The sequence below is a fragment of the Manis pentadactyla genome, chromosome X (genome assembly GCF_030020395.1).
Source record: "Manis pentadactyla isolate mManPen7 chromosome X, mManPen7.hap1, whole genome shotgun sequence".
NCBI classification, from domain to species: domain Eukaryota; kingdom Metazoa; phylum Chordata; class Mammalia; order Pholidota; family Manidae; genus Manis; species Manis pentadactyla.
Window position 1 is genome coordinate 73,255,632 of NC_080038.1, and position 27,599 is coordinate 73,283,230.

The following is a 27,599-nucleotide window of genomic DNA, read 5'->3' on the forward strand; positions in this document are numbered from 1 at the left end:
CCTATAGAAGTACTTCCAAAATGCACTGTAGATGTGGTTTGTGGGAGGTAAATTCTCTCAGCTTTTGCTTATCTGGAAATTGTTTAATCCCTCCTTCAAATTTAAATGATAACGTTGCCGGGTAGAGTATTCTTGGTTCAAGGCATTAAATATATCATGCCCTCCCTTCTGGCCTGTAAGGTTTCTGTTGTGAAGTCTGATGATAGCCTGATGGGTTTTCCTTTGTATGTGATCTTTTTTCTCTCTCTCACTGCTTTTAAGTTTGTCTATACCTGTGATCTTTGCCATTTTAATTATTACATGTGTTGATGTTGTCTTCCTTGGGTCCCTTTTGTTGGGAGATCTGTGCACCTCCATGGCTTGCAAGACTATCTCCTTCCCCAGATTGGGGAAGTTTTCAGCAATTACCACCTCAATGACATTTTCTTTCCCCTTTTCTCTCTCTTCTTCTTCTGGTACCCCTATAATGCAAATATTCTTCCATTTGAATTGGTCACACAGTTCTCTCCATATACTTTCATTCTTTGAGATCCTTCTTTCTCTCTGTACCTCAGCTTCTTTGTGTTTCTCTTCTCTTATTTCTATTCCAGTTACTGTCTCCTCTACTACATCTAATCTGCTTTAAAATACCTCCATTGTATGTTTCATTTCAGATATGGAATTTCTTAATGATTGAATCTCTGATTTAAATTCATTCCTGAGTTCTTGAATATTTTTCCATAAGCCTGTTTATAATTTTTATTTTGAACTCTCTTTCAGGAAGATTGGTGAGTTTAGTTTCATTTGACCCTCTTTCTGGGGTTTCTGAGATTTTGGTTTGAACCATGTTCTTTTGGCATTTCATATTTCTATGTGGTGCCCACTAGTGCCCAGAAGCTCCAGTCTCTGGAGCTGCTTAGCCCCTAGAGTGAGGTTGGGGGATGTAGGGGAGCAGTGCTGGTGCCTGGGGGAAGGAAAGTGCTGTTTCCTGATTCCTGGCTGCAGTACCTGTCTCGAGTGTCAGAGTCAGTGGCCCTAGCATACAGGTGTACGCCTCTGTGTTTTGCATCTCTAGCTGTTGTAGGTGGGGCCTCTCTGTGGCTGTCCTGACACCAGCACAGTGACTGCCAGTTTACGAACTGGTGCCATCAGGCTAGGTGGGAGGCACAGCAGGTTACTTGTCACAGAGTGGGGCCTCAGAGCTGAGTAGGCAGCCAGAGGTATGGGGCACCTGAAGGTCCTCAAAGTTCCGAACCAGCTGGGCCCAGCACACCCAGCCAAGCTTGTCCAGCTTTCCCCTCACCCACACAGCAAGCTCCATGAAACCCCACCCCTTCAGCAGCCCTCTCACTGCTAGGAAGCCTCTCAGACTGCCTGCCTTTCCTTTGTCGAGAGCAACTGGATGTGGATCCTTTGCTCCACAAACAGCCGGAATCTCAGTCTCTCAAGTGCTCCACCTGTCCCAGCTCCCCAACCTCCAGAGCACCACAATTGTAGGTTTCTGCTCACAAAGCAGACCTCCAGGGCTAGGTGTTCGGCCGTCCCAAGCTTCTACCCTCTCCCTGCTCTGTTTATCTTCCTCCCACCGGTGAGCTGGGGTGGGGGAAGGGCTTGGGGCCCACCGGATTAAGGCTTTCATATGTTACCCTGTTTAGTGAGGTCTGCTCAGTTCATGAGATTTGTATGCAGTCTGGTTCAACCTTCTTTCTTGTTTCTGTTTTGGGTTACTTATATTAATTAACTATATTTTTGTACTATTTGTGGTTTTGGGAGGAGTTATCCATCTCACCTCTCATGCCGCCATCTTGAATCTCCAGATTATAAGATTTATCAGCAATTACTTCTGTCCTACCTCTCCATTCTTAGTTCCTCTCTAAAACACTTATAGGCCTTCCACTCTAGTCAGTCTGATAACCTGATGAAAGCTCTGTAGCCTCTTCCCAAAGACATACCCAAATACCTTTTAGGGGACTCACAGGTCCCTCATTAATGATCCCTTTCATAATATGAATCTTTTAATTAAACTTCCCATTATGTAACACCTTGTATTGCTGTAAAGTTTCACATGCCTAGGACCTCCCTTCTTATGTAGTATTTTTATCTTCTCTTGTACTCCCAAGAGGATGTAGTGAAATGCTGGGCCCAGAATAAGCACTTCATAAATACTTGCTGACTTGGCATACCGACCCTTACACATTTGTGTTTCTGTAAAAAAAAGCTAAACTCTTATTCAGCAAAAGGGTTGAGAGAAACCAGCAAGTAATTATTCAATAGTAAATCAGAAGAATATCTGTAAATTGAAATTTTAGTTAAAAAAACTAACGCTACAAAGGGGCAGCACAAAGGAACTTTGGGGGGGAGTTAAGAGAGCTGTTAATTGTGCTGGTGGTGACAAATGACTGCATTTGTCAAAACTCATAGAAATGTACACCAAAAGAGTGAATTTCACAGTGTATAATTAAAAATCAACTTAAAAGATTTTAATATAGTAGAGGTTTTAACTTGTTTAATACTGTCTACTAAGTGACATTCTTGTCTCCATGTTTTAGAATTATGGACTCATGATTATTTCCTTTCTTAATCTAAGGCATAATACCTTCTAAAACTCAAGTTCAATGCTGTACTTCCTCTTCCTCTTTTTCCTCTTCCTTCTTTAAAGTAAATTACTTAGTATGACTGGTGAAAGTATGCATTCATAGGTATGCAGTAAACTAATTTATATAAAATCTCCCAACTTCAACTATTTTTTTCTCCTTTGAAGAACAAAATTTTAGGGCCAAATTCTGGTTTTTCATAAAGGAAGCTGTATGTGCATTTTAAGCTGCAGAATTTAGACCTTAGCTTAAGCTTTATTTTTTCTGACTAAATGCTGTTGACAAACAGGCATGAAGCATATTTTTCTTTTCACTTGTATTAGTAAATGTGTTCGAATTAGGCATGTGTGAATGTATCCGAATGTCTGCCTTCCCTCTGCTAGATGGAGAATATAGAGGCCTTCATTCTGTGTTCTGCTGCCATGTTGGATAAACAGAAGCCATGGACCTTACCTCTCCAAACCAGACCATTCTATGAAAATAAGGTTCAGCCTCAAAGGAGGATTTGGTGCGACCCCTACTATATGCTAGGCTAGAGGGAAAATTACTGTGAAATACCAAACATCTTGATAGAAAAGGACAAAATTATTGCAGCTATCCTTTCAATGGAAAACTTTAACATTGCAAATAAATTCTGTCTGTGTCTCACATGTAGTAGCTACAAGAAATATTCCAGCATTAACTTTCAGTCAAACTGATTACATAGTATTGCCATAAGAAGACTGGGATTTCCAGACTTTCACTAATCACCCCTGTGTGTAGATGAACCCTACAGATCATACTGGCCAGAAGTTGTGATGAGAATTGTTCTCTGCACTATTCAACAACTGTGTGTTTATTTAGAAAATGAATGTATTCAGTGCAGCATTAAGGAAAACATATTTGAAAATATACCATCTGGTAGAGAGTAGAAAAAAATGGTTTTAACTTATACCATAAATCCTAATCTAAATTTCTGATATTTCAAAAAATGCCTGCTAGTTTAAATAAGTACTATATAGTTAAAGAAATTTCCTAAGACTTCCCCAAAGCAAGGAGCACCTAGCTTTCTCCTAATCATAAACTAATTTGGGCAGTCTAATAAACTGTAGGATTATTGCTTGTTTTTTAATGGATTTTATGCAATAGTATTTTAAAATTTCAGTTCTAGATTTGAAAAGAAATAAATTCTGGAACAATGTATTAGGCAAAAATATGCATGAAAACAAGTAACTGCTTAAGGTACTGTTTTCAAGTCTTAAAGTAATTTTGTATTTTAATCCTATAGTTTTCCTTTTATTCATTTAAATTCGTAAAAATTCCTGGCATTATTTCCTTATTTATAGCTTACTTACTGAACTTCCATTTGTGTAATGTGGTGGTAAAGATCATAAATTCAAGCAGCTGTAGCCAAGCTGTTTACTTTGATTCTCTGTTTTACCATTTCCTAGCTGTGTCTTCTTGGGTAAAAGTAACTGCTCTAAGAACTGTTTTCTCATCTATTAAAATGAGATAGTGCATGCAAAGTGCTTAGTGTAATATTAAGCACATGAAATGGGTATTTAAAGATATATAATTATCAAAAGTATTTTACTGAAGTTTGGAAAATTGAATTTAGTGCCCTACTAAATTTTAAACTTTTCTAAAACAGAAATTGTGTGTTTTTTTTCTTTTATCCTCCCTGAAGAGCTAAGCTGTGGAACAAGAATTAACCTGCAAGATTGGTGAGGCAGTGAATTTTGTTGCCAGGACATTTTGTATAAACATGGACTGAAGAAAATGGAAAAAAAAAGTTTATTAAAAAATAACTCTTTCAATTAAGTACAGTATTGAAGCAAATCTTATCAAACTAATTTTCAACCTTTTACCTGATTTTATACCAAGAGAAATGGGATTCCACACATTCTGGAAGGCTGGGAATATTTAGTGAGTTTTCCCTTTTCCCCTACAAAACTAGTCACTGAAGTGTTTGTGTCTCAAACTTAATGTTAAAATGTTGCAGGATTTGGTGATAAAGAAAAATTAACAAACATTTATCGGGTGGCTCTTTTAAAAGATCCATAAATGTTTAAGAAAACTACAGCTCTACCATTCAACAAGCAAACATTATGAGATGTTTTTGTTTGGTAGAGGATGCAGAGTTAATTAGTAATATCCAAATTTTAGAAAGGCCATGATGGCTCATATTCTATACCTGTTTGCTGTTGGTTATACCTGTGATTCTTTGCTGTAGTCTGAGTGTGTCAGACGCTAAAGGCAATCAAGCATATTTCAGTAAATTACTGTTAGATCACTAGGTGATGCCTTAGGAAAATTTATTCCCCTTGTGCATATGAATCTTAATAAAGATCATATATATTATTGGCTCACCATGGAAACCAGCCTATAACTGAGTCTCGCTTTTCAGTGTATGAATTCTCCTTGGATCCTACAGTTCTTGGCAAACATTTGCAGAAAGTAGTGAAAAACTTTAAAAAATCATAAGGTAAAATGAGTATTTTTATATCTTGTATTGTATTCCTCATAACTTATGCTTACTTCTAATATTGATTAAAATAAAAGCAAAACAAAAGAAGAAATGTGCTTACATAACATTTTAGTAGTAATACCAACATTAGAGTCCTTCTGTCATATACTTTCAATGAGGATTCTGTAGTGATAACTGCCACTTTTTTTTCTAAGATTTGACTGGTAATAGATTTATTTCAATAAATTATTGTTGAAATATATACTGAATCAGGATCAAAATCTTTAAGGCAAAAGCATGTTTACACACAGATAAATGCTTTGCAGCTAGTCTAGACTTTAAAATGGGTCCATGATTTACTTTTTGTGTTTTGGCACCATATGGATATTTGGTTACCGCGTTCGCCCCTTGTGGCGGTGACGACAGCGATACGTACACAGACCTGGTTCACTTCAGTTGTTTATTGTTGCTCAGAAGGCCGGGAGAAGGTGAGTGAGAAGAAGCAACAGCCGGGGGGGAGCGAATGAGAGGAAGAATGAGAGGAGAGAGAGACAGAGATTGAGAGAGGGAGAGTGAGTGAGTGAGTGAGTGAGTGAGAGAGTGAGTGAGAGGGAGAGTGAGAGAGTGAGTGCTTCTCTTTCCTGCTTATGCCTTATATAAAGGAAGCTGGCCTATGGTGATCAAGATTATGCAAGCCTATAGGAGCAACTTCCTTATGCTAATGCCACCAAACCAGGCAGGGTGGCGCCCAGGAAGCGTGCGCCATCTTAGGGCATTGGTCAACTAGAGTGGAAGGGCTGTGTTCAGCCATAGTGGGACTCAGCCTCGGCCGTAGGCCGGCCCCTACATCTCCCCCTTTTTTGTTTTTTAACACAATGAGGCTCGGGGACCATGCCTGTCTTAGGTTGTCAGGGAGGCGCAGCATCCTTACCCGTCATAGGGCAACAGACAGCTAAGGTCTGCGCCCTGTCTTAGGTTGGTATGCGTACCTCCTGATCTTACCCGTCTTTGACTACTGGTCCAACATATTGTGCTACACCCTAGGGGAGATGCCTTCTTCTATAGCTGCCATGGCCTGCACCAGAGCCATCCGCACTTTCCGATGTTGCCATTGCATGGAACAGAACACCCATGCCTGACCAGGCTTTGGTGGCATTTAGCACAGCTTCAGCAAACTGAGCTACAGACAGCGCCTCTAACTTTTGGGGACTAACATTCAATATTTCTTGCCATAGCTGAGTGGTGAGCACATCAAACTCACTGGACCAATTGGTGGATAACATCTTGCCTAATTTCCTGGACAGATTGGCAGCTTTAGAGAGGTTATGAAAGGAATGCCAGTAACACATAGAGCTGTCAAAAGGCAGATATGGGAGATTAAGTGTACTATAGGTAGAGAAAAAGGCAGGAAAGGTATGTGCAGTTTCAGTCACCGGGAGTGGAATAGGCCAAGCCTTCACCAGACCCCATAGTTCTCTGGGTTCCGCTATCGCCTGCTGAAGAATCAGTAGCAGGATGAGCATCAGTGGCATCGGCATCTCGCACTTCCGGTTCTGGTCTTGCCACTCTCCGTGTCAGGCGTTCAGGCACCCAGATGGGATTGTTTCGGTCCTGTGGGAAAACACAAACAGAGCCTCGGTTCCAGATTAACACTGGATCCGGGCCTTTCCATGATCCTTCCAATACATCCTTCCACATAACTGTGGGCATGTCTTTAGGCCTGGAACGGCGATTATGCCGCTCTGCTGCACTGTGGCCATCTTTGTCCAATGTCAAAAAATTTAAAATGAACAATATGATGTTAAGTTTGTCTCTGGAGGATCTGAAGTCTGCCCCTATTCCCCCTTTTTGTTTATAGAGAGCATTTTTAAGGGTCAGGTTGGCGTGCTCTACCACGCCTTGCCCTTGAGGGTTATAGGGAATGCCCGTGGTGTGGGTGATATCCATTGTTTTTAAAAAGCTGAGGAGCGATTGGGATGTATATGCTGGCCCATTGTCAGTTTTTAAATGTTTGGGCTTTCCCCAGGCTGAAAATGCCTGGAGGCAGTGAGATATGACATCTCCAGATTTTTCTCCTGTATGGCAAGAGGCAAAAATGATGCCTGAGCAGGTGTCTACAGACACATGGACATATTTCATCTTACCGAATTCTGGAATATGGGTAACATCCATTTGCCAAATGTGATTGGGGAGTAGCCCCTTTGGATTAACTCCTTCTGAGATGGAGGGTAGGAGTGTGACACACCATTTGCAACTGACTACTATGGCTCTTGCTTGGTCTCTAGTAATATTATATTTTAGGCGAAGGGTATGTGCATTGACATGGAATTGTTTGTGAAATTGAGCAGCTTGTTCTACAGGGTCAAAAAGAGATTCTCTAAGAGGTACACAGCATTCACTACATACTGACTATCTGCTAAAAGGTTAAAAGGTTCCTGTGAGAAAAGTGTAAAGGCTTGTGCTACAGCCAACAGCTCTGTTTGTTGGGCTGAAGTGGCTGGAAAACTGAATGTCCAAGATTGGTCACCAGTGACCACAGTCCCAATGCCATTCTTTGATCCATCAGTGAACACTACCTTGGCTTTGGGTATGGGATTACATCTTGTGTTTTTAGGAAAGATGACGGGATTAGAGAGGCAGAACTGTAGCCAAGGATGTTTTGGGTAGTGGTTGTCAAAGGAAGCATTGGTGATGGTGTAAGCAACAGCCCATGCATCACAGCATGCAGTAAGACATTCAATCTGTTCAGCAGTATAAGGCGTTATTATTATGTTTGGGGGAATCCCAAATGTTTTTATAGCTGTCCTGATTCCCTTGATGATCAAATCAGCTATACTCTGAGGATACCATCTTAATGTTTTGCCTGGAGAGTGGGCCAGATATACCCAGAGAATTGGCCCTTCCTGCCAAAGTACCCCTGTTGGGCTATTATTACTGGGTATCTCTATAAGGAATAGCAATTTGCCATAGTCTATTCTATCTACCTGGGCAAGCTGTAAGCGGGATTGGACTAGGCTCAAGGCTTCCTTGGCTTGCTCACTGAGAGAGCGCGGAGATGATAAATCAGAATCGCCCTTCAGTGTCTCATATAATGGACTGAGCTCTTCATCTGTAAGCTTTAGGAATGGCCTTACCCAATTTATATCTCGAAGTAGTTTTTGAAAATCATTAAGGGTTTTTAATTCATCTGTTCTTATGGTTATTTTTAATGGCCTAGCAATAGTATCTTCCAATTTAATTCCTAAATACTGTTTGGTGCAAGTTGCCTGTATTTTCTCTGGTGCTAGTTCCAGGCCCCATATCTTAAAGTGTGCTTGCAAGAAGCAGAGGGCTTCTTCTACTTTACTATTCTTTTCATGACATAAGGGAATATCATCCATATAATGATAGACAATTACATCAGGGAACTTTTTTCTAACTTCTGCCAGGGCCTCATGCACATACTACTGGCACATAGTAGGGCTATTTGCCATGCCTTGTGGCAACACTTTCCACTCATACCGCTCATCTGGGCAATCATGGTTGATGGCTGGTACAGTGAAGGCAAACTTTTTACAGTCCTCAGAATGAAGAGGGATGGAAAAGAAACAATCTTTGATATCTATTACAATTGATTTCCAATCTTTTGGCAGGGCCATAGGCAATGGTAACCCTAATTGCACTGATCCCATGAGAATCATCTGATTATTTACAGCTCTTAGATCATGCAGCAATCTCCATTTTCCTGATTTCTTTCTTATGACAAATATGGGTTTATTCCATGGGGAAGTAGAACTTTGAAGATGCCCTGCAGCAATTTGCTCTTGCACTAATGTGTGGGCTGCTTCTTTTTGTCTCTGGTAAGGGGCCACTGAGGAACCCACACGGGCTCCTCTGATCGCCATAATTTCAGGCAATCTCGCTTTAAATGACCCATCTGCTTGCAATAGAACCATGCCCCGGAAGGGGTAGCCCTGCTGCGTGCATTTTGCAGTCCCTGAGTTATGGCTGCAGCCATTACCTGTCCTTGCACTACAGTGTCATTGATGTCCCTGCAAACTTTGAGGTACACATTTAAATCTTTATTTTTCCAAGGTCTGATAGCCTCCTTATACCATCTATTTGCTTGCTCATAGGCCAACTGTTTTACTAGGGGCATTGCTGTGTCAACATCTCCAAATATACGGCCTGCAGTTTGCATCAACCTTGCCAAGAAGTCTGCATAAGGCTCATTTGGTCCTTGGAGTACTTTAGATAATTGACCTTGTAAATCACCAATGCCCTGGAGTGTTTTCCAGGCCTTGACAGCTGCTGTAGCTATTTGCATATACACAGCAGGAGGGTAATTTATCTGATTATGCTGTCCTAGGTAAGGTCCTGTGCCCATTAGCATCTCTAGGTTCCACTGATTGTTCCCTGTGGCAGCGTTGTGCCGGGCAGTGTCTTGAGAAAGCTCTGCCCACGCAGTTTTGAATAGCAGGTACTGACCTCCAGTAAGGCATGCTCTGGCTACATTAGCCCAATCATCTGGTGTTAGATTCTGAGTGGCTAATGACTCCACTATGGCCACAGTGAACGCTGCTTGCACTCCATAGGTGGTGGCAGCTTCCTTTAGGCTTTTAACAAGCTTAAAATCTAGGGCTTGATGGTATCTTTGCTGGGTGTTTGGATCTTCTATTACTGGGAAGGCTGCATTCCCCTCCATGTTTAGCCATTCCCTCCATCTATTAGAGCAAAATGGATAATTTGGGGCGGTTGGCACAATCTCTTCTACCTTACTGCTCTTATTGGGGAGAGGGGCTGAGCTAGTCTCTCCTTCCTCTCTGCTTATTCTCAGTTGGCTCAGTGAGGGGTACAATGTGGGCCGATGTCCTCTCTGAGCAGCCCTAGCCTCTAACTCTTCTGATAATTCTTGGTCCTCTTCCTCATCAGAGGACCCCCCCTGTGTAGATCCACTTTCAGATGCTCTCGCAGAGGCTCTTTCCTCTTTCACTTCCTCAAGAATCTCCTCTCCCTCCCTTATGGCTTCTCTACAACTAGGTTTATTCTCCTTTAGGCAGCTCTTAACCAGCCCCCATATTGGGAGCTTCCCAGCCAGGAGCGGCTCCCTGCGATCTGCGTTGCGCAGATCCTCGCCTAACTTTTCCCACACGGGGGTAGTGATTCTTCCCGCATCTAGGAACCACAGAGCATGCTTCTCCACCGTGTGGAGGAAAGCCCTTGCGGTTTTTGTTTTTAATGAGGTTCCGTTGGCCCTCAGGAGTGCTCTCAAAGGCTCTTCTACTCTAATTCTAGACTCTTCAGATCCCATGTTAGCGATTAAAGGATAAAAGGCTACTTCTAAGTTTATGGGTAAAGGGTACTCTTATCGCTAACCTGCATTCGTCGCTATACCGCGAACTTTCCTTGCTCCGTCGCTATCCCGCGAACTTTCCTGGCTTCGTCACTATCCCGCGAACTTTCCTGGCTTCGTCGCTATCCCGCGAACTTTCACTGGCGCCCTAACTTTTCATAACATTTTTGACAAAACAAAACAGTACAACAAAGAACACTATGACGGACAGACAAAACAGAAATCCCCACCACAGCCGCTTGCTATCTCCTTTCCTACTCCTACATTTGCTTTGCTCGTTGGTCCACTCACCCTTCTCATCTGAGGTGCCTTCCCGAGCAATCCTTCCAAATGGGGTCCACAGGTACTGCTTCAGGTTAAGAAGCTCTATGGCGTCCGCATCCACCAGTTTCTCCTCTGGGTGGTTGGACAAAAACTCCCGGGTTTCGGCACCAGATACCGCGTTCGCCCCTTGTGGCGGTGACGACAGCGATACGTACACAGACCTGGTTCACTTCAGTTGTTTATTGTTGCTCGGAAGGCCGGGAGAAGGTGAGTGAGAAGAAGCAACAGCCGGGGGGAGCGAATGAGAGGAAGAATGAGAGGAGAGAGAGACAGAGATTGAGAGAGGGAGAGTGAGTGAGTGAGAGAGTGAGAGAGTGAGTGAGAGGGAGAGTGAGAGAGTGAGTGCTTCTCTTTCCTGCTTATGCCTTATATAAAGGAAGCTGGCCTATGGTGATCAAGATTATGCAAGCCTATAGGAGCAACTTCCTTATGCTAATGCCACCAAACCAGGCAGGGTGGCGCCCAGGAAGCGTGTGCCATCTTAGGGCATTGGTCAACCAGAGTGGAAGGGTGGTGTTCAGCCATAGTGGGTCTCAGCCTCGGCCGTAGGCCGGCCCCTACATTTGGTTTTAGAGTGAAAGAACTTAAAGATGTAGCATTGGTCACAGCAGTTGTTTTTACAACTAAACAATCTACCATATGAGGGACTGCTGAATAAGTGTGTTTTCCATAGAGGTAGAAGAAATCAATCTGGCTTGATGAATTCTTGAAGAATCCGTGGTTTGTATTTTTAATTGAATTACTATATATGACTTAACTCCAACAATTTTCAGTTTAACCAGGTGGTGAAATTATAGGCTTTCATCACCCAAAACTACATTTGATGTTCAGATTAGCTTCCCTTTCAGAAACCTGTAAAACAAGAACTGAGAATTCTATAATAGGCAAATGGGTTGTAAATGGTAGATGTTTGCAGAGAATTTCTCCATTGATCTCTTGCATTTGTGCACATCTTGTGAGCAAAGGCACAACCTTTGTTCTGAATTATCTTTCTGAGGATGCAGCCAGCCTTGAAAAATGAGATAGTATTTCTCTGTACAGCAAAGGGAAGATTTGCTTACTGCCCAGTATAGAAGATCTGGGTTTCCTAATCTGGCTCCCTGTGTCACCCTATAGGAATTGAGAACCAGGGAATAGTTACAAGAAAATGCTGATACTCTGGTTACTGATGCTGTTGTGACCTTGAAGTTGCATGTTTTCTGCCACCATCCTTAAAACTGCAGCAAGTTTAGTTGTAAGTTTGCAAGTGGAGCAAACATATTAGATCTTTCACCATTCTTAACAGTGCTTATTTATGGACATGCTGTTGTTCTTTATGGTCAAAGTCCAAATAACAGTAGTAGCGATTAAATTGCACAGAAACTCATTGATAGGCCAAGGAATTACATGACCCAAGCCTCTTTTGTTTTAGTAATCTTTATTTACTAGTTGGTTAACTTCTTGAACTATTTGATTCTGTCATATTTAACTAATTAGATAATACATGGCAGCTGTTCTCAGCTGGACAGTTTGGAACATGCTTTATTGGCTTGAGTCTGGGAGTACATCCATAGTGTTCTCTGGAATGTTCATCTGGAGCTCACTGCTCAACTAAGGCTTCAGACTAGTTCTTTTTCAGATGGTAAACAAATTTCTTTGTGGAGATTCTTGAAAACTCCTTTAAAAAACCAAAAATCTTACTCTTCGTGTGTTTCTTAAGAGGCCACTTAAAATGCCTCACCTGGAATAGAGTGTATTTGAGAATTTGCTTCATACTGGGTGGCTGTGTTTATTTTTAGGGTGTAAAAAACAGCCATGCCTATGTGTCTCATTATATCACATTCATAAAGCATGCTACTTAGCTAGACAAGGTTTTCATTGGGAAGCGGACCCTGTGATCTAAAAATCTGACAGAATTATTTGTGAAAATTACCCAGATAGTGTGTAGAAAGATTTGTTATATCCTGTTACTATGCATTTGATAGAATAGTAATTTTTAAGAGCAAATAAACCGAATTTAAGTAAGTTGAATTGGGGCATTTTGTGCCATTTCTGTGAATTTGACCAACATGTGAAAGGATTGTGGTTCTTTCCTGTTTTGGTAGTTTGCTTCATGGTGGACGTTAGGTTGAGATTCTCTCTCTATTTGAATGATCCCTTTAGGAGTACAACATCCCTGAACCATTGTGTTTTGTTCCCCTTATTTCTATTGCTACCATAACAGTACTCTTACATTTGAAAAAGTCATTGCCTTAAAATATTTTTATGGTACTGAGAGAATTTGGTCCCAGCAAAGAGTTGTCTTACTGGGTTGAAAATGCCACAGGACGTATGCAAAGACAGCCTCCTTTCTCTTTGAGAAAGTAAAGAGAAGTAAATAAATCATTTTCTTTCAAAGTAGAATCATTAGGAGTTACATTTCTGAGCGTATGCATGTGTCATTGTAAGTTTTAGTATTATTGGTCTTCATGGGGTGGTTTGGGGACTTGCAGACATTGTCAGCGACTTTCTTATTCACTGACAATATTTTTGGTTTTCCCTTTTTAGTAGAAACAATGGATTTTTAAAGTGAACAATTGCTGAGCATTGTGATTGTAGGGTTTGTCATTCAAATTCTCTTAACTTTGGAATTTTTTCTACTGCTTCAGATTTATCAGTTGAGAGTGGTAATTCTTTTTCATTTGGAACAGTATAATTCTAGATGAGGTAGCCAATCTGAGGAAAATAACTTTTATAATTTGGCAGGATATTTTTATGGAAATTGACTCTAGGACTCCAGAAATGTATTGCTTGACAATACTTAACTGCCAGTCAACTTTCTATTGACTCTCTTACATGAGAAGCACCTTTTTATGGACTATTCAGATAAAATTTCTTACTTTGATTGACACTTACCCTGAGCACAACACTTCTGGAATTTTACTGGAATGCAATAAGTACTTGCGTCTTTCTAAGGTTTCTTAGAGAGAAATTTATAGTCTCTGACATGGTTCCTCAAAACATTTACTGGGTGTGTTCAACAGTCCATATTGCTTCTTAGAGGCCTAGGAGGTGAGTGAGGAAAGCCACTAACTAAACTTTAGAGTACTCAGGCATCAGCTCACAATTTACAAACTATTTGCTTTGCAGTGACTACCTGGCAACTACCCTGCTTGCTTTAAGTACCTATGTATCATCCTCATGTGTAGTTTCAATTGATATAGATAGCAGCTTATCAAAATATTGCATTGAATTGTGCAGATACAGTTTTCTTATGTTTGATTTTAGAGTCTGGTTCTTCATCTGTATACACTCATTATCATAGTGCTCCAGAAAGACTATCCTGTATTGTAATTGATGCACTATGGTATAATCCACTGTTTTTAATACCTTGAAGGCAGGTGTTCTCTCTCAGTTATGCATAACTACAGTTCATTATGTATATTGAACATAGTAGCTACCATGAGAGCTACTCCTTGAGAGCTTATTTTAATTTATTTATTCATTTGCTGCATATTTATCAAAAACTAGCTATGGGTCAGGTATAATAATAGGCACTGTATAAAATGATGAGCAAGATAGACAAGGTTTCAATCATGAGAGAGCTTGTAATGTACAATCCAGCCTACTTTGTGGCAGGCAGTATGAGAGGCACATTGCTTCTCTTACCTATAATTTTCTGGGCAACAGCTCTGGGAGATGAGTATTACTGCTCTCAACTAATAAATGAGGAATTTGAGACTCAGAGAGGTTAATTAACTTGCTCAAGCACAAAGATAAAAAATGGAGTATCTGAGATTCAAACCCAAGTCAGTTGAGATCTATATTCGTTTTCTATGCTATGTAACAGATTACTATAAATTTAGTGGCTTAAAACAATACACATCTATTATATCACAGTGTCTGGGGGTCAGGAATCCTGGCATAACTTAGCTGGATTCTCTACAAGGCTGCAATTAAAGTATCAGCCAGGGCTGGTTTCTCATCTGGAGGCTCCACTACAGGAAGACTCCACTTTCAAGCTCATGTGGTTTTTGGCAGAATTTATGTCTTTGAGACTTCAGTCCTCATGGCAGCTTACTTCTTCATAGCCAAAAAAGGAGAGGGAATGAGCTGGAGAAATAAAGCCTTATGTAACACAGCATCGTCACTAAAGTGATACCCTATCACCTTTGCCGTAGATTGACTGGAAGCAAGTTACAGGTCTTTCCTACACTCCAGAGGAATTATACAAGGAAGTGAATACCAGAAGGTGATGATCATAGGAGCCACATGAAAGTGTGTCTGCCATAAGTTCCAAAGTCTATGGTCTTCCCACTGTACCATACCACCTTTACTGAGAGCTGAATCTACATGAATTGATTTTTTCAAATATTTTTAAAAATTAGATAATGCAATATAACACCACTGGAAAAGAATGGTGGGGGGATCCCCATAATCTTAGGATCCTGACACAGCTCAATTAGTCTCCTGAGCAAGGTGCTAAGCCCTCATTCCTGCTATCTCTAAGCAGGTGTAATAATTGTGTTTGAATTCCTTTCTAGTCTTAAAAAAATAGTTTTCCTTTTCTCAGTTGGAATCATAGCAAATGCATGCTAATCTAGATTTCCTTTTTCACTCTTTATATCATGAATTTTTTCCTTAATGAATAGCATGAAAAACTTCCTTACTGCTACATAATCGTACAGGTCAGTTTCAGGGTGCATATAGCAATCTTTCAAATGTCCACACCACTGTATATTTAATCAAATCTGAATATTTGGATATGCAGGCAACTTTCAGTCCTTCACCACTGAACAAAAAAACCAACAGCAAAACAAAAGTCACACCAACACATTGTATAACGTCTTAAGGCACATAATTTCTACCTTCTTTGGATTATTTACTTAAACTAGGAATCTGGAAGTTACATCACTGAGTTAAGGAACATGAACGTTTCCATGGTTTTTGATGCACTCTCAAAGTGCTTCTCATTTTACTTGGCTTGACTGAATTTAACAGGCTTCAAAATTGCCAAGGTATATGATAATGCTAATTGGAACTCTATGATTATTGGAATGAAAGACAGTATCTTAACCTTTTCTCAGTTGGAATCATAGGGGGTTTGGGTAATGAGGAGTAAGGGAAATTATCTTCTCTTTACGGCCGTGAACCAGATCTCAGGGTGGTGTTCTACCCTGGAGTTGAAGTGAAGACAAGGAGTCCTTCAGGATACTGATTGAAGTCACTTCCATGGATATTTTTCCTGGTAATAATGTGGGACTGTACCTTCCATACAATGGGGCAGAAGCTATTTGCAGGGGGCACTTGGGAAATCTGTTTTTCCTTTTTTGCAGGGACAGGCTGGACTAATTTATTTATTCAGATTCAATACCCTGTCATTGAATGTGTCCACTTCAGCAATACACTTCGCACTAACATTCCTGTAACAGGAAAGGAAAGGAAGAAGGCAGAGATAATGTAATACACAGTAGAAGGCAGAGCTAATGTAATACACAGAAGACTGGCTTATATTTGTCTTCTAGTTAACACTAATAAGGGTAGATTAATTGCATATTACTTTTCTTGTGATTCAATAACTGATAGTTTGGAGTTGGTTGCAGCCTTTTTAAAAAAAAGTGTCTGTTGTGAGACGGAGAATTTAGCTACCATATTTGGTTCTCCTATGCCTGCCCTGTCAGCCTGTTCGAGGATTTGTATGTTTTTGCTTATCCTTATATGGAAAGGCTGCCTGGATAATTTGACCGGAATTAGAAGCCCTGTAGCACTTGCAGGAAGTATGGCTTGAGGGGAAAGCTGTGGTTTCTGTATTTAGGTTTCCTTGCTGCCAGATTTGTTTCACAGAGAGGTGGTGAGTTGCTGACTATAAAACCAGCATTTTATACCTCTTCATTTTATACCTTTTCATATACCAATTTAATTCCCTTCCTTCTATTAGGACACAGTTCTCCTAAAGAGGATTGAAATCTGTATAGAAAAATGAATATGATAATGATAGTTGAAGAGTCCTGACTAAAGAGTCTTAACATAAACTACTCCATTTTATAAGTGACAAGTTGGGACCAATTGCAGTAAAGGTTAGGTCATATCTAGGTCTGTTCTGCACACAGCCCACTCTGCGCACAACCCGCTCTGCTCGACCCACTCTGTGCATGGCCCGCTCTGCCCATGACCCACTCTGCGCATGGCCCGCTCTGCGCACAACCCCATTCCTGTGTATAAAAGAAGAACAAACTTGTACTTTGGGGTCTCTACCAGCGAGTGTGAGACCCGAGCATGCTGGCTACCCAATAAATGCTCTTGCTTTTGCATTCATGTGTCTCCCGGTTATTTGGAGGTCGATTGCATGGACCCAACATTTGGGGGCTTGTCCGAGATTGCGCTCCCATAACCAGCGACCATGTGGAGCGTGCGGGTAAGTGTGAGTGTGACTGCAGTGTTTGATTGCCTGTTTATGTGCCATGTGTCCTTGTATTTGTACCATTTATTGGCAGAAACCTGATCTGGCGGTCCGGGGACTAGGTGGACGCACTATTTTTCCCCTGCACCTTGGTGAGCACGGAGAGTCCCTCGCTCACTTCTGTTTTTTGGACTTTATTTTTAAGTCTGGTGGGAGAAGGGAGGTCGCTTCCTTGATGGAGCCCTTTTAGGGGAGAGGCTGTCCTCCCACACCTGGTTTCTGTTTCTTTTTGGAGAGCATGACAGAGCAAGGGAGAGGCAGTCCCTCTTCATCTGGTTTCTTTTTGGAAAAAGGTGCCCTAACATTGTGTTCTCTGTTTGTATACTCATATTTGTCTGTCTTGTCTTCTTGTTTCTCTTCAGCATGGGCCAGTCACACTCTACTCCTTCTACTCCTCTGTCTATCTTCATATCTCACTTCAGTGATTTTCGAACCCAGGCTAAAAATCTTGGTCTTGCTGTCAAAAAGGGGTAAACTTTCTATCTTTTGCAGGAATGAATGGCCTAAGTTCGGTGTCGAGTGGCCTGAGGAGGGCACTTTTGACCTCCCCACTATTTTCAGGGTCAAGGAACTTGTATATGGACATCCTGGGCACTCCATCCAGGTTCCTTACATCACCACTTGGCAGACTTTAGTGGAAAGTTGACCTAAATGACTGGCTCCCCTTCTTCCACCTTTAAAGTGGACCCTCATGTCCACTACCTCCTCTAAAGCTCCAAGCTCCTCTAAGTCACCCCGCAAGTTGAATCCCAATCCCTCGGTTCCTTCAGCCCCACTTCTTTATCCTGTCCTCCCCCCTTCAGACCCCTTTTCAGAAGATCCATCCTTTCCCCACCTGCTGCCATATGGACCCACTGATTTTCCCAGTCCTCCTGAACCTTTACCTATGGAAGAGGAACCTGACCCGGAGGACCCACCCATGTTGATTAGTCCTCCCCATACTCGCTCTCGAGACCGATGAGCTCCCGAGAACACCCCAGGAACTGTGGCCCTACCTTTTCTGGTGGTGGGCCCACCAGACCCCGATGGCCAACAGTTCTTAGTTCATTGGCCTTTCTCTACCAGTGACTTGTATAATTGGAAAATGCAGAACCCCCCCTTCTCTGAGAAACCCAGTAAACTTATAGACTTGTTGGATTCATTCCTTTTCACCCACCAGCCCACCTGGGATGACTGCCATCAGCTTTTATAGGTTCTCTTCACTACTGAAGAGAGAGAGAGAGTCCTGACTGAAGCCTGGAAACTAGTCCCAGGGGTCAATGGGAGACCAACCACAGATTTAGATATTATAAACATCAGATTCCCCTCGAGTAGGCCTGACTGGGACTTCAATATGGACGAAGATAAGGAGAGGCTCACTGTCTACCGCCAGATTCTGATGGGGGGTCTCCGGGCGGTGGCATGCTGTCCCACCAATTTGTCTAAAGTAAGTCAGGTGAAACAGGAGCCCACAGAATCTCCTGGAGCTTTCCTTGAGAGACTGCTGGAAGCCTACAGGACCTATACTCCCCTGGACCCACAGTCTGCAGTAAGTTTGGCCTTTGTTAATCAATTGGCCCCAGACATAAGGCAGAAATTACAAAGATTAGAAGGTTTTGAGGGAGAAAGGCTAGCTGAACTTTTGACAGTATCTGAGAAAGTGTTCAATAACCGAGACACCCTAGAAGAGCAACAGACCCGCAGGTTTGCTAAGATTTTGTTGGCTAATTCATTAGAAGGTCCTGCCTGGAACCAAGAATTAAAAAGGCTGACTGAACAATGAGGCCCTCGAGATCCCAAAACCTCCCCCAAGGACCAGAACCCACTGCAGAGAGACCAGTGTGCCTACTGCAAAGAGAGAGGCCACTGGAAAAATGAATGACCCAAGAGAGAAGCCAGGGAACAACCCAAGGTCCTCCAGATAGAAGGCTTAGATGACAGGGGGATGGGGTACGGCCCCCCTCCCCGAGCCTTGGGTAACCCTAAATGTGGAAGGGATCCAGTGACTTTTATGGTTGACACTGGAGCAGAACATTCAATCCTTAAGAACCCCATGGGGCTCCTTTCTCCCAAACAGTCCTGGGTATAGGGAGCCACAGAATCTAACCAATATTCATGGACTACCCAAAGATCCATAGACCTAAAATTGGGACGGGTATCCCACTCATTCATGGTTATCCCTGAGTGCCCCTACCCACTTCTGGGGAGAGATTTGCTATCCAAGGTGGGAGCCCACATCCACTTTGAGCGTGACTCGGTTTCTGTAAACGACCAGAGCAGAGCCCCCATCAGCATTCTTACATTATTGCTTAATGATGAACATAGACTTTAGCCCGAGAAGAGAAAAAGACAACTGTGAGCTCCTCCATAAATGGCTAAAAGAGATCCCGGAAGTATGGGCTGAGACGGGAGACATCGGATGGGCAAAACATCAGGCACCGATAGTGGTCCAACTAAAGGACACTGCCACCCCTGTCCATGTGTGGCAGTACCCAATCCCCCAAGAAGCAAAGGTGGGCATTACCCTTCATATCCAATGCCTGCGACAGGCGAGAATTCTAGTCCCGTGCCAGTCACCTTGGAACACCCCTCTACTGCCTGTTAAGAAACAGGGACAAATGACTTCCGTCCAGTACAGGACTTGTGGGAAATTAATAAAAGGGTGGAGGACATCCACCCCAGAGTCCCCAACCCTTACACCCTTTTGAGCTATCTGCCACCTGACAGGGTTGTATACACCAACCTAGACCTAAAAGACGCTTTCTTCAACTTATCGCTAGCCACCTCGAGTCAACCACTGTTTGCTTTTGAATGGAGAGATCCAGAGGACAGATTGAATGGTCAACTAACATGGACCAGGTTGCCTCAGGGATTCAAGAACTCACTGACCATCTTCAATGAGGCCCTCGACAAAGATCTGAAAGAAGTTACCTACTTGGGATGCAAACTCAGGGGGGACTCCAATGGCTATCCCAGGCCAGAAAAGAGACTATTTTCCAGCTACCAAGGCCAGAATGTAGACAGGCTGTCAGAGAGTTCTTGGGGACAATGGGGTTTTGCTGCCTCTGGATTCCTGGCTTCATCGAACTAGGTAGATACCTTTTCTGAATGGGTAGAGAAGCCTTTCCAACCAAAAGAGAAACTGCTGTAGTAGTTGCCAAGAAATTCCTGGAAGACATTATTCCAAGGTATGGCCTTCCCACTTTTATTGGATCAGACAATGGACCAGCTTTCGTCTCTCGGGTAACACAAGGGCTCAGTCATATATTGGGGACTAATTGGAAGCTACACTGTGCATGTCATCCCCAAAGCTTAGGTCAAGTAGAAAGAATGAATCAGACCATTAAGGAGTTAACCAAATTAACCAAATCTAGGGTTAACCAAATTAACCCTAGAAACTGGCGGTGACTGGGTGACTCTCTTCCCCTTTGTTCTGTTCAGGGTCAGGAACACTCCCTATGTTCCTGTTTGACCCCGTTTGAAATCCTGTTTGGCAGGCCTCCCCCGATCCTTCCCAATTTGGGAGCTGATCTGTTAGCTGAGCAAAATGATAAAATCTTTCCTCCCTACAAGCTTTGTTTCAAGTCCAAGAAGCCTTTTCAGTTGGTCCCCATGGCTAACAACTTTATTGTCAACAGTAGCAGGTCCCCTCTTACTTCTGATACTAGCTCTTACATGTGGTCCCTGCCTTATTTGTACAGAAATGGATCTCCACTGTCCAACTCATGGTCCTTAGATCTCAGTACAGGCGCTTGAGTAAGGAAGACCCTATTCCGTTACTTCAAAGATTTGAAGTAGAATAAAACTCAAGGGGGGAATGAAGAGTCCTGACTAAAGAGTCTTAACATAAGCTACTCCATTTTATAAGTGACAAGTTGGGACCAACTGCAGTAAAGGCCAGGTCATATCTAGGTCCGTTCTATGCACAGCCTGCTCTGAGCATGGCCCACTCTGCGCACGGTCCATTCTGCACACAGCCTGCTCTGCGCACGACCCGCTCTGCGCACAACCGCATTCCTGTGTATAAAAGAAGAACAAACTTGTACTTTGGGGTCTCCACCTGCGAGTGTGAGACCCCAGCATGCTGGCTACCCAATAAACGCTCTTGGTTTTGCATCCACGCATCTCCCGGTTATTTGGAGGTCGATTGCACGGACCCAACAATAGTGATTATGGCAGGGAGGTGGATGCTGGAATGAACTGGTTTGTTTATTTTTAAATTCTTAGTGCAACCTTAGTCTGAGCTTTTTCAGAAAATAAGATCCACATATGTTAGACTAGCACTTGTCACAAATATTTGGCTTTGGTATTTGATTATAACTGTTAGTGTGATTTGTTTCAAGGAGGGCTCTTTTTCTTTAAGGGAACTCCCAAAGCTGCCAGAACAGCTTAAAGCACTTTACCCTATTTCCCCCTCAGCACTCGTTTCCTGTGGCCACTTATAGTCACAAGTCACACTTTGTGTTAGCACTTTGGAATGTTTTTTTAAATTCCTTTTTTACTGAAATATAGTTGATATACAATATATTGGTTTCTGGTGTACATATTGATTCAACAATTATATACATTACTAAATGCTCACTGCGATACGTGTGGTTTAACATCTATCAATGTACAAAGATATTACAACATTATTGACTATATTCTCTATGCTGTAATTTCATCTCCATGACTGATGTATTTTATAATTGGAAGTTTGTACCTCTTGGAATGTTCTTAACTTTATTTATCCAAATATATGACAATTTTAAATGGAGATACAACCTTTTATTTGTAAAGGCAATGGACTTCATATGAATTAGTTTCTTCACTGTGATGTCTCACCAAGTCTTAAAGTTTCAGGAGGCTTTTATTGCTTGTGGTGTGTTTCTTTGCTTCATTATCTCAGAACTTCAGAGTGGGAAAGGATGGAAGGGGTCATCTAGGAAAATCTCCCCTATGTATAAAGCCCTTAAAGTAATCAACAGGCTTTCTTACTTTTACTTTAGGCCAAACTTTGGTAATTTAGATTGATACAGAAGAAGTATGAGCCATATCTGCACTCAAAAGAGCCGTAACTGAGAGTCTAATTAGCATGAGATAACAAGCGTGGTAGTGCATTATTTTGTGACTCATACTTAGTGTTTAAGTGTTTTCTTAAATTTTTCTTGACAGATCTTGGGCAAGTGTGTGCTTTGGAGAAAGTTCTTAATCCATTTGAGCATTCTTTTCTTCATCTGTGAATCTGGAATGAAAAATAATATCACCTGCCTCCTAGGATTATTGTGAGAACTAAATAATATAAGCATGCCAAGCACTTAGTATAGTGCCTGGCCCATAGGAAACACTTAATAATAATTATTATATTATACTTTAGGATTAGATTACATTTAATGCAATACAGAGACGGACCTGATACATATAAAATTCTGCAGCCCATTGTTAACTTACCCTAAGGTGGGGTCTGTCTCCCTTTGTTTCCCCTTATTTGCCAAGCTCTAATCTACCTACTTCCTTGCAGCAGAAAGAGGACAGATGTTAAGAGCTAGCTAGATTCCATTGCTTAAATTATCTGCTACTATGGAATTTATTATCCTATAGTTATAATTTGTAAGTTCCTGGAGACCATAAATAATAGCTGTTCTGCTTTATTTTTACTTGTGTCAGGGTAAGAACAATGGCCTTGAGGCCCAGTGTAGATGGAGGAACTGCATTCTTGATTGAATGGTAGCCCCTGTCATTACCTAGGCAGGGGTCCAACACAGCACTTTCCTAGCAGCAGAGGATCCTAAAGTTGGAACTGGGTATTCCAGTCACTTTTTCTTTATAGATGTGGTGATTGATGGTATTTTTTATATATACTCATCTGGATGATAATGGAAGCACAATCATAGTCTGGTAATTAGAATTTAGAATTAAATTATGTAATAAGAGCACATCAAAAAGTAGTATTACTCTTTGTAAGAGTTTGTTGACTATATAAAAATGTCTCGAGAAAAAATGCAAACTGTCATGAAACTGGATAGGGAAATGTAGTAGAACAAACTTAAGCTTTGGATTTAGGGACATCTGTGTTTGAATGCTGGCCCTACCACCCACTAGCTTTGTAACTTTGGGTAAATTTGATGAACCTCTTTGAGCCTCAGTATTCTAATCTGTAGAGAGGAAATAATATCTACCTTACAGGGCTATTATGAACATTAAATGAAATGAAAACACTTACATTAGCTGCTGTCAACTAATTGGCCTTCTATATATAAATGTTTGTTGTAACTGGGTATGAATAAAAAGAAGATAATCTGCCTTCCAGTCTTGTTTGAACATAGTCACAACTTGAAATTCTTGTGAATTTTTGAATAATTACTGAGCACCTTCTGATACCCCAGAGTGTCTCTCTATGCTGGATGAACCCGTAGCTTCTGTGAACCCAGAAGCTCCAAGTCTAATGAAACCTTTGAACTTCAATCCCATGCTTTTCTTAGGGCAGCTGCTGTCTTCCCAACATGAAATGTGTTAGTAGTGAGGTGCTTTGTTAGGCCATGGTGATTTCTATTTGCTCTATCTTCTAATCACTTTTGCTATAGGGATTCCAAGTGGTATTTTGGGGAATAAAGGCTTTTCTAGTTGGGGATGCATGAGAATCTGTATACAAACAGTAAACATCAACAGTATCTCCCTGTAATCAATCCTAGGTAAATTAAATGTATGCAGGCATATTTTACATTCTGAAGTCATCAGTACTTCAAGGGTGTATGTGTTGCGTGTGTGTGTGTGTGTTTGTATAAATAAAATATATACACACACATATATAAATATATTTATTTGATTTATATATATATATATATATATAATTTTTCAATATCAAGTATCTGATTTTTAAAAGGTGGCTAAAACATAACTAAAACCCACTAATAGATGGAGTTTTTCCAGTTCATTTTGGAGAACCCATTAATCTAATTTGATGCATGAGATGTTTAACCCAGGAATTTCATCTGAAGATGTATTTCCAGATAATAGTTAATCTATGAGAAAATCACCCTCAAAGACTCATAGAAAGTCAGCCTCAAGGACTAATTATGTTACTTTTGAATAAACTCTTGTAAGACCCAACGGCCTTATTCCGGTCTGCGCTTCCCCCCCAGTGAGGAGACAAAGGCCACGGCAGATCAATGCAACAAGCAAGAGGTTTATTGTTATTCCAGCTAGCTGGGGTCCAAGTGTCTGCCCTACACAGCGGGTTTCAACAAAGACCCCGAGCAGACAGAACCAAGGGTTTATATAGCATTTTCAAAACACTTAACTCTTAGTAATTTTCTACAGCTGCACATTATCTTTGCAAGACATACATCCTGGGGTTAAGCAAGAGCAAGATAAGACCACTCCTCAATTGTTAAGGAGGTTCTGCACGATAAGCTTGGTATGTAGGATTAACTGACCAAGGTTAGCTGACCGAAGGCCACAGCTGCCCCCATCCCGGTGTTCATGATTAACTTGTTTTCCAAGGCCTTACCCAGTTCCAGTTTTTTTTCTTTTAAGTCACAACTTCAGAAAACTTCTAGGCCCTTAAGATGGCTACTCTTATGCTAACTTATTCTCATTCTTACACTCTCATAGGCTGATTATAGGCATCTGATTTTTCTCACACTTTCCTAGAAAGTATTGTCAGACTCCCAGTATGCTATAAGAGGTTTTAAAATAACACTTTGCTTGCTTTATATGGCTGGACTTTTTTGTCCCCCAGATTTACTGAGGTATAATTGATTTACTAACTTGCTTCCAAAACAAGTGTGGAAATCTAATCAACAGAAAAAATATTAGACTGTTGCCAGCTGAGATGCTGTTTCTCCTAGGATTGTGTCTTGGAGGCAACAAAGAATGAAGCCAGCAGACAAGAGTATGGAGCAACCAGCATAGTTTTTAATGACAAGTGAAAAGAGAAGAATAAAAGACTCCCTCCAAATGGGAGAGGCTCCAAGGGTGGAGGCCATTAGAGGGTAGTCTTTAGCTTGGGTTTTTAAGCCAAAAAGAAGGAAGTTTACAGAATTGGCAGGGGCTTGTTGAGACCCCTTTGTTTTTCAAGCTGAATTCTCCAGATATTCAGGATGCAGCCTCTAGTTTCTCACACTTTCTCTATATGCCTAGGATGTGGCCCCTTGTTTACTGCGAGGCCTTTATCCTAGTTCCCTCTTGCCTTCCCCTTACTGGGGCACAAATTCTAAGGCTGCCTACATCCTACTAATTCCTACATCAAGACAAACTTGAATTGAGGGGCATTCTATAAAATACCTGGCCAGTACTCCTCCATACCGTCAAGATCATGGGAAACAAGAAATGTCTGTGAAACTGTTGGGTAAGAGGCATTGTGTATTTTCCTCAGTTCTTGTCCCCACCACAATAAAGAATTGAAGGGCAGAGACTCAGTAGTGAAGCAGAGTAAAATTTTATTTAAAGTTACTTAGTGCAGGTTACCTCAGAGAGAGAAGAGCACCCTGAAAGTTTGGGGAAAGTTAGTTACGCACTTGGAAAGCACTGGCAACCTCAGAGAGAGAACGCCCTGAAAGGTTGGACAGAGTTTAAGATTAAAGGTTACACACTTAGAAAGTGTGGGCAACCTCTGAGAGAGGAGTGCACTGAACGGTTGGGGGATCCCTCTTTTAAGGATTTTTCAGGAATGTGACACAGAGCTGGGGATGTGGACTTGTTAAGTGGTCTCAAGTATCTTTGATGAGACATTAAGTTTCTTATCAGTCCTCTAGGTAATTCTGCAAAATTAGCTTAACACAAGAAATTTATGGCTCTGGTCCCTTCCGAGGATAGCAGCTTCCTGGTTTGGGAGCATATCAATCAAGACTGTATGCCCTTCCTCCAAGGTGGGCAGAGTTATTTGTTTGCTAAAGAGTATGTTAAGAATCTTTCTTCTTAAACTTCCTGGTTTTTTTTTCAAAATGCAATTTTGGCTTTAAGTTGGGATCGCCCTGTCTTTATTATGTTGTTTATAGGTGGGCCTCTTAGCAGGCTAGAGTAAATCTTACAATGATCTAATTGAGAAAATGAAGACATGGGCTGTGCCCAGATACTTCTCTTTTTCTGGGGAATATTCAAACATTCAAGGCCAAGTTGCTCTTGACCTTTTGAGCTTTAACTGATTAACTCCAACTCTGAGTCTTTTCTGGCTTTCTAGTTTTAACTGGTTAACTGAGTCCTTTCTAGGGGCCTTTATTGACCTTGTTCTCTTTCCACCTCACTCATATCTATTTTCCTGCCTAACAAAACTGTCACAGACCAGAGGAGGCTAAGGAGAAATGACTAAATACAATGTGGTATCCTGAAGGGATCTTTAAACAAAGAAAAGGACATTAATAGAAAAACTGGTGAAATCCAAATAGTCTGGAATTTAGTTAATATAATAGTACTGTATTAATGTTGGTTTCTTAGCTGTGACAAATATACCACTGTGGGGTAAGAGGGTAACAGTAAGGGGAAAGAGAGTGAGGACCTGTATGGGAACTCTGTATTTTATCTGCAAATTTTCTGTAAATCTAAAAGTATTCCAGAATTCATTAAGTTCATTAAAATAAAAAACTAAAAAAAATCATATTAGTGGTATTGAATTTAAAATGAACATTGTGAGATCAATCAGTATTGAGTATTTATTTTGTATCCAGTGTGGCTGTGAGCACTCTGTAGGGAGACATAAGCAAAAGGCATGGCTTTACCTTCTGGGTGGCTTATCAGCTAACTAATTGAAGAGATAAAACTTTAACGTGGGAAAAGAGTAGTACTATTTGATTAAATTCCAAATTGGATCATACAGATCAGAGGGCTGGAGTGGCTACAGGCTTCACCAAGGGAGTGAAGCTGGATGAATAAATTAGAATTGCATGAGTAGAGAGAGAGGAGACTTGCACTTTAAGGGAACAAAGAGAAAAATCATTGAGGTATTGGGTACAACAAGCTTAAGGAAGAATAAAGGCGACCTGATCTGATCTGAACAAAGGTGGGAGGAGAGTGGGTATTTTTAGAGAGGGAGATAGAGTAGGACCTCATTATACAGAACCTTTTAAGTTAAGCAGTAGAAGGTGGGGTTGGAAATGGCCACAGGGAACCAGTATAACAGCAACAGGGTGACAATATATGAACTCTGGCTTTTAGCCTTTTGCCAAATCTGTGTCTATCGCTTATTAATCTGCTAACACCTCTCTAAGCATGTGTATTTGGTAAGACTATATGGGGATGAAGTTCACCTATGACAGGTAAAGTACAGTCATGGTCATTTTCTGGATTAAAAGGCTTTTCTTAACTAAATGAACTATCAGTTCTGAATAATCTCATCTATAATGAGGCCTTTCTTATCTGGAACTTTCTCCACACTTCTACAGAGTAAGAGGGAACTTTAGACCCATTGTCTGTTACTGAGTCAGTTAAAGTTTGTTTTTACTTTCAAATGAGTAGTGCATTGTTTTCAGAACATTTTGCTCTTTGAAAAGGTCGCTGGACTTTTTTTTTTTAGTGATGGGTACATTGCTTATTTAAAAAAAAACAGAGATT

General features: G+C 41.3%; 1 protein-coding gene across 1 annotated transcript in view; it reads left to right on the forward strand.

The window, feature by feature from the left end:
* Window positions 1-27,599, forward strand: part of SH3BGRL (SH3 domain binding glutamate rich protein like) — a 100,470-nt gene that overhangs the window by 41,146 nt on the left and 31,725 nt on the right. The gene's annotated exons all lie outside the window — the stretch shown is intronic.